We start from the raw sequence: 10,783 nt of genomic DNA, 5'->3' as shown, positions 1-10,783 counted from the left end.
AACACATACCAAGTAGATTAATTGGCAAGATCTTGCAATGAATTTGGAAGTAGATTAAGCAATCGGCTGTGGGGTTTTGTTGTTCCCGTTCATGCGACAGTTTCAAGTGGGGAATGAGGATTATTGGTCAAAGGGTTTTAAGGAAATGGTCCCCCTGACTTTTTAAAGGACACGACGTGGCTGGCTATGCCCACGTCGTGGACCTTAAATCTGTTATATAGTCCCGTGTTTTCATTTTGACCCACGACGTGGCTGGCTATGCCCACGTCATGGAAACTGCCCAATTGCAAAATTTTAATAAAATCTCACATGTTAACTAATTACTTTGCATCTCATTCATTAATTAAAGTTCCCCACAGCTAATTCTTTACTAATTATCAATTATTTAGATGACGAGTTGATGTCTTTCTAAAAAAAGAAAAAAAATTAAAAGAAAAGAAAATGCAAACCAAACTCGGGTTGCCTCCCGAGAAGCGCTTCTTTTTCTTGGAGTCTTGAGCTGGACTCCGTGCCTTATACGTTGAATCTTCTGAAGACTCCACCACCAAGATCTTTTGTTCCTTGAATCGCCTCTTGTAAGCTTGAACTCGCCTTTTATACGCCTTCTTTGAATTCTCCTTTTTAGCTTTTCCCTCTTCTTCAAGCTTGCGTTTTATGCCCTTGGTTTGTTCCTTGCACTCCATAGCATCCTCCTCCTCTTTCACTACCGGCTTTGTTACTCTTGAAGTGACCTCCTCTTCATCACTTGTCATCTCCTCATCCTCTTTGCTCACCCAAGAAGGCGGACTCTTGTAAGCTATGAATTCAACCAAATATGGAACAGATGCCCTCAGTTTGTTCTTTTGACTCGATGAACTGCCTTGATCTCTTCTTCCATAAGCTTCTCCAGTTCTTCTAGTTCATTCTCTTCATTAATTGTGAACACCTCTTCTTTGTCTTCTTGAAAGTCATCTTGTATTCCAAAGACTTCTTCATCTCCAACCCTCAAAGTGAGCTTAGACTCACAGATGTCAACAAGAGCTCCAACAGTGTTAAGCAATGGACGACCAAGGATTATTGGAACATCGGGATCTTCTTTCATATCCAAGACTACAAAGTTTATTGGAAAAACAAATTTTCCAATTATCACCAAAATATCCTCCACGATGCCCCGGGGTTGTGTCACCAAACGATTTGCCATGTGAATCTTCATTTTTGTATCCTTCATCTTCTGAATCTCCAATTTTTGATAAAATGAAAAAGGCATCAAATTAATGCTAGCCCCAGAATCGGCTAAAGCATTAACCTTCATTTTATTCCCAAACTCACATGGAAGAGTGAGGCATCCAGGATCCCCCATCTTTTCTGGTGTTTCTCCCAACACAGCTTTTGAAGTTTGTTCACTTAGAATCACTGTAGACTGCTTCTTTAATTGCCTTCGAGTGTCTGTCAAATCTTGCAGTAATTTCTGGTTCTCGGGATCTTTGGATAAGAACTCGACAAAGGGAGTATTAATTGGGATCCCCTTCACATGCTTTACAAACTCTAAATGCTCCTTCTCCAGTAGACTAAGTGCAACTCGGGTGGGAAATGGAAAAGGTGGCTGATAAGCTGGAACGGGCTCAAAGGATTTTTGATCAGACATGCGCCATGTCATGGCCAGAGGAGTGCCACGTCGTGGCGAACCTGGTTCAACAACTTTTCCACTTTCGATCTTTGATTTCTTGGGCTGCTGCGGTTCTTCTTCCAATGCCTCCAGGAACTCAGAGATTGCATCTTCTTCAGTATTGATGGCCATTACGTGAGATTGGGTCTTTACTTCGGGATTCTTCGGGGACAATTTTTCATGAACTAGAGTGGCTAGCTGTAACGCCCGTAGATCAGGGCTAGTCAATTTAGAGACGATAAGCATCAAAAATGACTTTTTGATGGAAGATTATTTAGAAGGATTAATCTTAACCAAGTTGTAGTATATGTCACAAGGTTTCCGTGCATATAAAGAACGCCAAAATCCGAGTTATAACGAAGAAGTTATGACCTGTCGAAGTTTCGCGACAGAACCGGCACGACCCAGCGCGATGTAAATAGTGAACTTAAGGTAGATAGATATTTATCCTTAGTGATCTAAACAAGAGTTGAATATTTATTCGATAGTAGTCCAACGATAAAAAGACAGACGAAAACGGAGTTCAGATGAAGGAGTTATGAATTTCGAACGGAGTTTTCCTGTCCTGACCTACTAAAGATAATATATAACTAATATACTTATAATATATTAAAAATAAAGTCAAAAGTAGCCAATGGAGTCTAAACGAGAGTTGTAGATCATAATCTCACCTTCGCGTCGATATAAAGAAGGTCGAAAACGGAGTTCGTATGCGAAAGTTATGAATTTCTGAATTTCGGGGCGCGAAACCCCAAAACTGTCAGAGCCCACGACGTGGAACAAGGTTGCCACGACGTGGAACAAGGTTGCCACGATGTGGCAGGTGTCCTAACACCTCCGGTAGGCCCCCAGATGCAACTTGGTATGACGCATGCAGTGACGACCAAGCCCACGACGTGGAACAAGGTTGCCACGACGTGGCAAGGGCCAAATTTGCCCTATAAATAGATTTGAAGGGCCAGCCATTTAGGGTTGCTATTTTCTCTCTTCTCTCTCCCGTTTTGCATCGATTTGTATGCCAGAAATACCCCGAAGCCCCGGTATTATTCTCTAGCCCCGAGGCAAGTCCCAAGATCCCGAAGATCCCGGGAAGTGCGGTTCCCGAGCCGAAGCTCTACCCGCGAGAAGTTCGATTTTTGAAGAGATCTTCCAGATCTGCTGAGGATTACTACTTCTGCAAGTCGTAGTGCTGTCCGATCATCTTCTAATCAAGTGAGTGTATACTACCTTTCATAAACACGATAATAATACAAGTATGGTTTGAGTGTATTAAGTATATTGTTGTTTATATGTGTGGGTGTGTAGTTACCTTCTTCTAACACTTAAATATGAAGTATTTGCTATGAAATACGTGCTATGTGTTTATATGTTATTTGTCTATTTGAGATGGGCATGGAAATTGGAGTTTTATATAGGTGTTAAATGATTTAAACTGTGTAAGTATTTATATCTACAAAATTGTTGGGTAGAACATAGGTAGATGGAATAGTTGGTGACTATGGAGTTAGCGCCTATTGTATAAACCTTGGTGACTATGGAGTTAGCGCCTATTATTAGATAAACCTTGGTGACTATGGAGTTAGCGCCTATTGTATAAACCTTGGCGACGATGTGACTTCGTGCCTATTTGATGAACCTTGGCGACTATGGAGTTAGCGCACGTTGAGTAAACTTTGGCGACTATGGAGTTAGCGCACGTTGAGTAAACCTTGGCGACTATGGAGTTAGCGCTTGTTAAGTGAACCTTGGTGACTATGGAGTTAGCGCCTATTGTTGAGTGAACCTTGGTGACTATGGAGTTAGCGCCTGATAACTATGGATTTAGTACTTGATATATAAACTTTGGCAGCAATGGACTTCGTGCCAATTCCTTAGGTAAATCCTTAGGAATGAATGAATGAAGGATAGTGGATTCTTAGGGTAAAACCTTAAGAAGATAATGGGGATGGGTATTTGGGTTGATTGTTTGATAATTGAATATAATAAATGTATTATTGTGGGTTGAAAACCCTATATGCTCACCAGGCTCCCAAGCCTGAAACACTCAGTTTTCTTTGCATTACAGGTAATGACACAAGAGTATAAGTCGGCAGACTTGACGAGAGGTTTTGGATTATAGATCAGTAGTTATAAATAACTATTGTAAGGCCTATTTTATATTGTTTATGCTTTTGGTCTGTATTGGAACATGACATCCCGAGGTTTTATTATTTAATGAAAATACATTCTCTTTGAGAAATGTTTTGATAAATGGTTATCATATTTTATTTTGGGAACAAATTCCGCAACCGTTTTCTTTAAACGATCACTCTGATTTATAAAACAAAGCATAAACAAATCGGTCTTTTCTGGCCGTGAAATTGGGGATGTCACAGTTGGTATCAGAGCATTAGTTTAAGCGAACTAGGAATGTGGATTTATTTCTAGACTTAAACTTAGAATGCTAAGCAATGATTGCGAGTTGAGTGTGTCCATTATATTTTAGGTAGTACACCTAAATTGACACAAGCACTATTTTATTTTAGGAAAATTGCCTAAAATGCTATTATGCGCTAATTGTTATATGTTTGCCATATATGACATTATTTGTTCGGATCTATGGTCTGTTGCCGACCGGATCTGGAAACCTTATGTGTATAGGATTCTAAGCGTACGTCTACGATATTAGAACTAGCATGTAAACGTTTCGGAGTGATAAGGATGATTTGAATATCTATCGTGATTAAGGATCTAATTTCACCATATTCGGTGTACAGATCAAAAATGGTGAGAACGAGGAGTGGAGTTGGAAATGCTGATGAAAACAGGAATCAAGTACCAGTAATTGAACAAATACTTGTTGTAGCAGCAACGCCTGAACCAATGACAATGGCCGGAGTTCAATTGATGATCCAGGCAATGTTGAATAATCAGATGGAAGAAACTAGACGTCTGATCAGGCAGAATCGCGAGGAATTGTCAATTCAAGTTGAAGAGCCCGAAGTAAATGGAGGGAAGTCTGAAGGAGGAAACTATAGTGGGACCGTTGGTCAAGCCAACCCACGAATAGTTCGCCAAAACAACCAGGATAGAGGAAATGATGGACGTGGATGCAAGTACAAGGATTTCATGGCATCCAAACCACCATGTCTTTCTGGGAGCCCGACACCGGTGCAAGTCATGGACTGGATCTCCGAAATGGAGACAATGTTTGAAAGTTGCGAGTGTAGCAACAGACAGAAGACCGCTCTTGCAATCCCTCTGTTAAAATCTGGAGTATTGAGCTGGTGGAAGTTACTGGCTGGTTCGATGCCCAAGGGGGAAGCTAGCAAGATGTATTGGGAAGAATTCGTGGTGCAACTGAAATTGCAATACTACTCTGAGCAAGATCTTCTGGAAATCAACAATGAGTTCCAGAATCTGAAGAAAGGAAAATTGAGTATTACTGAATACGCTACGAGCTTTACGGAGAAGATGAAGCTTATTCCATACCTAATTCCGACTGAACTTTCCAAGGTCAACAAGTTTGCCAATGGATTACCAGCGGACTTTGGTCCGATAGTCAAGCAAGCAACCACTCTGAAAGCCGCCATCTGGGCAGCCAAGAATGTTGAGACCCAAATAAAAGAAAAGGGTCTGGAAAGGGCTGAAGTTGGAGAGAAAAGGAAGCGTGAAGGACCTTCAATAATCGACAAAGAAAACAAAGTCTTGAAATCTGGGGGAAGAGATGAAGCTAAGTGGTGTGAGAAGTGTAAGAAGAAACACTTCGGGAAATGTAGCGAGGATATGACTTGCTACAAATGTGGTGCGACAGGGCACTACGCCAACAAGTGCGCACCTATCAAGAAGATGTGCTATAGGTGTAATGAAGAGGGTCATATTTCTAAAGACTGCCCACAGAAAAACACACCTCCACAGCCAAGGGCATTAAACATGTTCCTCAACGAAGCAGAAAAGGATGGGAGGATTAAAAGATGAAAACTTCATATTAATATATATAAAGTCTGTATCAGGAAGCATAGCCTGTTAGAGGCATAGTATAGGGTGAACTTGAACTTTTGTGTAATACTTTCAAGAATTAATATATACCCTGGTTTTGTTATCTGATGTGTTGAACGATTATATGATTTATGTATGGTGACTTGGCTAACTGCGAGACAATACTTAGGACGAGTATGAGTAGGTGTGAATGGTAGTAGAGATCTATACTACCGGAAGCACAAGACTCACGCTTGGATCAGGGGAAGTCACAAGGTTATTAAGAAGCTAGTGATTGATTCCGTTTTATTCAAGTATGTCATTACCATTGTTTCGGTAATGTCTAGTAAGATAGTTGTTATTCCGACCCTAGGGGTCATATCAATTGAGTCCGACTACGATGAGAGGTCATCGGGACACCCATCAAGGTTATTACTTAGAATGGAGAGATAAATTATGGAGTCAGTATATGAATCCTATTTCATTAATGATTCCGGGACGTAATCATCCTAAGGGGGAGATAATTGTAACGCCCGTAGATCAGGGCTAGTCAATTTAGAGACGATAAGCATCAAAAATGACTTTTTGATGGAAGATTATTTAGAAGGATTAATCTTAACCAAGTTGTAGTATATGTCACAAGGTTTCCGTGCATATAAAGAACGCCAAAATCCGAGTTATAACGAAGAAGTTATGACCTGTCGAAGTTTCGCGACAGAACCGGCACGACCCAGCGCGATGTAAATAGTGAACTTAAGGTAGATAGATATTTATCCTTAGTGATCTAAACAAGAGTTGAATATTTATTCGATAGTAGTCCAACGATAAAAAGACAGACGAAAACGGAGTTCAGATGAAGGAGTTATGAATTTCGAACGGAGTTTTCCTGTCCTGACCTACTAAAGATAATATATAACTAATATACTTATAATATATTAAAAATAAAGTCAAAAGTAGCCAATGGAGTCTAAACGAGAGTTGTAGATCATAATCTCACCTTCGCGTCGATATAAAGAAGGTCGAAAACGGAGTTCGTATGCGAAAGTTATGAATTTCTGAATTTCGGGGCGCGAAACCCCAAAACTGTCAGAGCCCACGACGTGGAACAAGGTTGCCACGACGTGGAACAAGGTTGCCACGATGTGGCAGGTGTCCTAACACCTCCGGTAGGCCCCCAGATGCAACTTGGTATGACGCATGCAGTGACGACCAAGCCCACGACGTGGAACAAGGTTGCCACGACGTGGCAAGGGCCAAATTTTCCCTATAAATAGATTTGAAGGGCCAGCCATTTAGGGTTGCTATTTTCTCTCTTCTCTCTCCCGTTTTGCATCGAGTTGCATGCCAGAAATACCCCGAAGCCCCAATATTATTCTCTAGCCCCGAGGCAAGTCCCAAGATCCCGAAGATCCCGGGAAGTGCGGTTCCCGAGCCGAAGCTCTGCCCGCGAGAAGTTCGATTTTTGAAGAGATCTTCCAGATCTGCTGAGGATTACTACTTCTGCAAGTCGTAGTGCTGTCCGATCATCTTCTAATCAAGTGAGTGTATACTACCTTTCATAAACACGATAATAATACAAGTATGGTTTGAGTGTATTAAGTATATTGTTGTTTATATGTGTGGGTGTGTAGTTACCTTCTTCTAACACATAAATATGAAGTATTTGCTATGAAATACGTGTTATGTATTTTTTTGTTATTTGTCTATTTGAGATGGGCATGGAAATTGGAGTTTTATATAGGTGTTAAATGATTTAAACTGTGTAAGTATTTATATCTACAAAATTGTTGGGTAGAACATAGGTAGATGGAATAGTTGGTGACTATGGAGTTAGCGCCTATTGTATAAACCTTGGTGACTATGGAGTTAGCGCCTATTATTAGATAAACCTTGGTGACTATGGAGTTAGCGCCTATTGTATAAACCTTGGCGACGATGTGACTTCGTGCCTATTTGATGAACCTTGGCGACTATGGAGTTAGCGCACGTTGAGTAAACTTTGGCGACTATGGAGTTAGCGCTTGTTGAGTAAACCTTGGCGACTATGGAGTTAGCGCTTGTTAAGTGAACCTTGGTGACTATGGAGTTAGCGCCTATTGTTGAGTGAACCTTGGTGACTATGGAGTTAGCACCTGATAACTATGGATTTAGTACCTGATATATAAACTTTGGCAGCAATGGACTTCGTGCCAATTCCTTAGGTAAATCCTTAGGAATGAATGAATGAAGGATAGTGGATTCTTAGGGTAAAACCTTAAGAAGATAATGGGGATGGGTATTTGGGTTGATTGTTTGATAATTGAATATAATAAATGTATTATTGTGGGTTGAAAACCCTATATGCTCACCAGGCTCCCAAGCCTGACCCACTCAGTTTTCTTTGCATTACAGGTAATGACACAAGAGTATAAGTCGGCGGACTTGACGAGAGGTTTTGGATTATAGATCAGTAGTTATAAATAACTATTGTAAGGCCTATTTTATATTGTTTATGCTTTTGGTCTATATCGGAACATGACATCCCGAGGTTTTATTATTTAATGAAAGTACATTCTCTTTGAGAAATGTTTTGATAAATGGTTATCATATTTTATTTTGGGAACAAATTCCGCAACCGTTTTCTTTAAACGATCACTCTGATTTATAAAACAAAGCATAAACAAATCGGTCTTTTCTGGCCGTGAAATTGGGGATGTCACAGTATAATGGGGGGTGAAAGTGGGTTAGATCTGATCCCACATCGGCTGGGAAGGAGAACTAAGCATTCCTTATAAGGGGTGTGGATACCTTCCCTATCACAACGCGTTTTAAAGTCGTGAGGGCAGCAGATCCCATAAGAACTCTGTAGTTAAGTGTGCTCAGGCGGGAGTTGTACCAGGATGGGTGACCCCCTGGGAAGTCCTCGTGCCGAGTGGCCCAAAGCGGACAATATTGTGATACGTGCCAGAGGGGGATGTTACAAATGGTATCAGAGCTAGGGCACGGGTCGATGTGTTCGACGGGGACGTCGAACCCTATAATGGGGGGGGGGGTGAAAGTGGGTTAGATCTAATCCCACATCGGCTGGGAAGGAGAACTAAGCATTCCTTATAAGGGGTGTGGATACCTTCCCTATCACAACGCGTTTTAAAGTCGTGAGGGCAGCAGATCCCATAAGAACTCTGCAGTTAAGCGTGCTCAGGCGGGAGTAGTACCAGGATGGGTGACCCCCTGGGAAGTCCTCGTGCCGAGTGGCCCAAAGCGGACAATATTGTGATACATGCCAGAGGGGGATGTTACACTAGCTGACCAAATTGTACTTCAAGGTTATGGATGGAGGCTTGCTGATTCTTTATTAAGGTTTGTTATTCCATAATAGCAGAATCAGTGGCATCGTGTCGCTTTTCTGAAGCTTCCATAAATTTCATCAAAATGGTCTCTAGGACGGGTTTCTTCTCGGCTGGTGGCTGCTCCTTTTGATAAAGGCCTCGACCTGTCTACCTATACTTCTCTTCTTTTTGCTTCTTATACTCTTCATATGGCAGCCACTCCTTCTTCGGTTTCCTCCAGTCCTCATCAAACTTGTCCCTACTAGAGTAGCACACTTGAGCTTTTCTGTTCCCAAACTCATCCACATTGCAGTCCTTGGTCAAGTGTGGACCACTAAATTTCTCGCAACCCACTCTTATGGCATGTATCGACTGGTCCATTTGTGTTATCCTTCGATTCATATTATTTAGCATGACCATCACAGCTGCTATTTCTTCAGTTTGGGTCCCTCCACTGCCTTTGATTCCATCTTGCCTCGGGTTGTGGTATTCGCGAGAGTGCTTCGCGACTTCTTCAATTAGCTCCTTGACCTCCCTTGGATTTTTCTTTTTCAAAGGTCCTTGAGAATCAAGGAGTTGTCTTGTCATCACGTTGACCCCATCATAGAAGATTGACATCTCTTGCTGCACATTTAGGTCATGCTGAGGGCAATTTCTGAGCAAGCCCTTGTACCGCTCCCATGCTTCGTATAGTGACTCCCCCGGCTGTTGCTCAAAGTTGGCTATTGCCTTCTTGAGTTTGGCTATCTTGGATGGCGGGCAAAACTGGTCCAGGAATTGCTCACACATTTGAGCCCAAGTGGTGATTGTACCCGGTGGGAGTGTTTTTAACCACTCCTTGGCAGCTCCTTTGAAAGTGATGGGAAGCATCCTAAGCAAGACTGTGTTTCTGTTGACATTTGGGACATTGAAGTAATCTGCAATGTCATTGACTTCATCTAGATGCTTAAAAGCATCCTCATGATCTTTCCCGAAAAATGGGATGTCCTTCAGTGCAGTCAATATGTGTCCCTTCAGCTCGAATGTGGCAGTGGCAGGTATTGCGGGTTGGACTAAACCGGGACCCACATCTTCTCGGATCCGCTTCTTGTAAGCTCCCATGGACATTTCTTCAATTGCTGCCATCTCGTTCCTTGGCTCGTTCTCGGGTTCGCTCGTGTCGGTATCGCTTTTAGACTCGGTTTGGACGGGTGTATGATCCAAATGCTCAAGATCGCTCTTGTGCCTCGCGGATGAACTTGACTCTCCTGTCTTCTTTTCCGACTTCCTAGAAAAAGCTGACTTCAATTCTTGTAAGGGCGTCTTTTTCTTGTGAAATGCAGACTCGGGATCTTCAAGTGGTGGCACCAAGTGTGTGTGTTTGAGCTTCTGGTCATGAACTCTTGCAACTTGCTAAACTAAAAACGTAAAACTGAACTAAAATAAGAAAAACTAACTACAAACTAAAAATCTAGTTTTTTTTTAACTGTCCACGTCGTGGCAGGTATATGGCCACGTCGTGGACTCTGTGATTGACAGAAAAATTTATTTTGCTGAAAAATTAACTTTTTGTGGTTTTTACTCCACAAGAAGGATCAATTAATTTAATGCAAATAAAAAAAAACTAAAAACTAAGCCGTTCCCCGGCAACGGCGCCAAAAACTTAATGTGCACAAAAGTACTCGCTAATTTTAATATTTATAACCTAACAAACTTAACTAACCATGCACTTATAGGCAGTGTACCTAGTCAGATTACAGTATAGCTTGAGTAAGTCGGGTGTCGATCACAGGGAACGGTAGCATAATTTATTAACAAGTTTAAAAGGGGTTTTATCTGGTTTTACAAGATCAGATGAACTTAAATCAAATTCAATAAATAAAAACACACTCTT

At 41.5% G+C, this 10,783-nt stretch overlaps 1 non-coding gene across 1 annotated transcript; it reads left to right on the top strand.

The window, feature by feature from the left end:
- Positions 1-9,544: 9,544 nt before the first annotated feature.
- On the top strand, positions 9,545-9,651 carry LOC145077455 (small nucleolar RNA R71). Its single transcript, XR_013693198.1, has one exon. It is a non-coding gene; the product is annotated as a small nucleolar RNA R71 (small nucleolar RNA).
- Positions 9,652-10,783: the final 1,132 nt, after the last annotated feature.

Source organism: Lactuca serriola, chromosome 9 (assembly GCF_051521515.1).
Source record: "Lactuca serriola cultivar US96UC23 chromosome 9, Lser_US96UC23_V15, whole genome shotgun sequence".
Classification (NCBI taxonomy): Eukaryota; Viridiplantae; Streptophyta; class Magnoliopsida; order Asterales; family Asteraceae; genus Lactuca; species Lactuca serriola.
The sequence above is the reverse complement of the archived record's forward strand: the minus strand, read 5'-3'. Positions and strand labels throughout refer to the sequence as shown.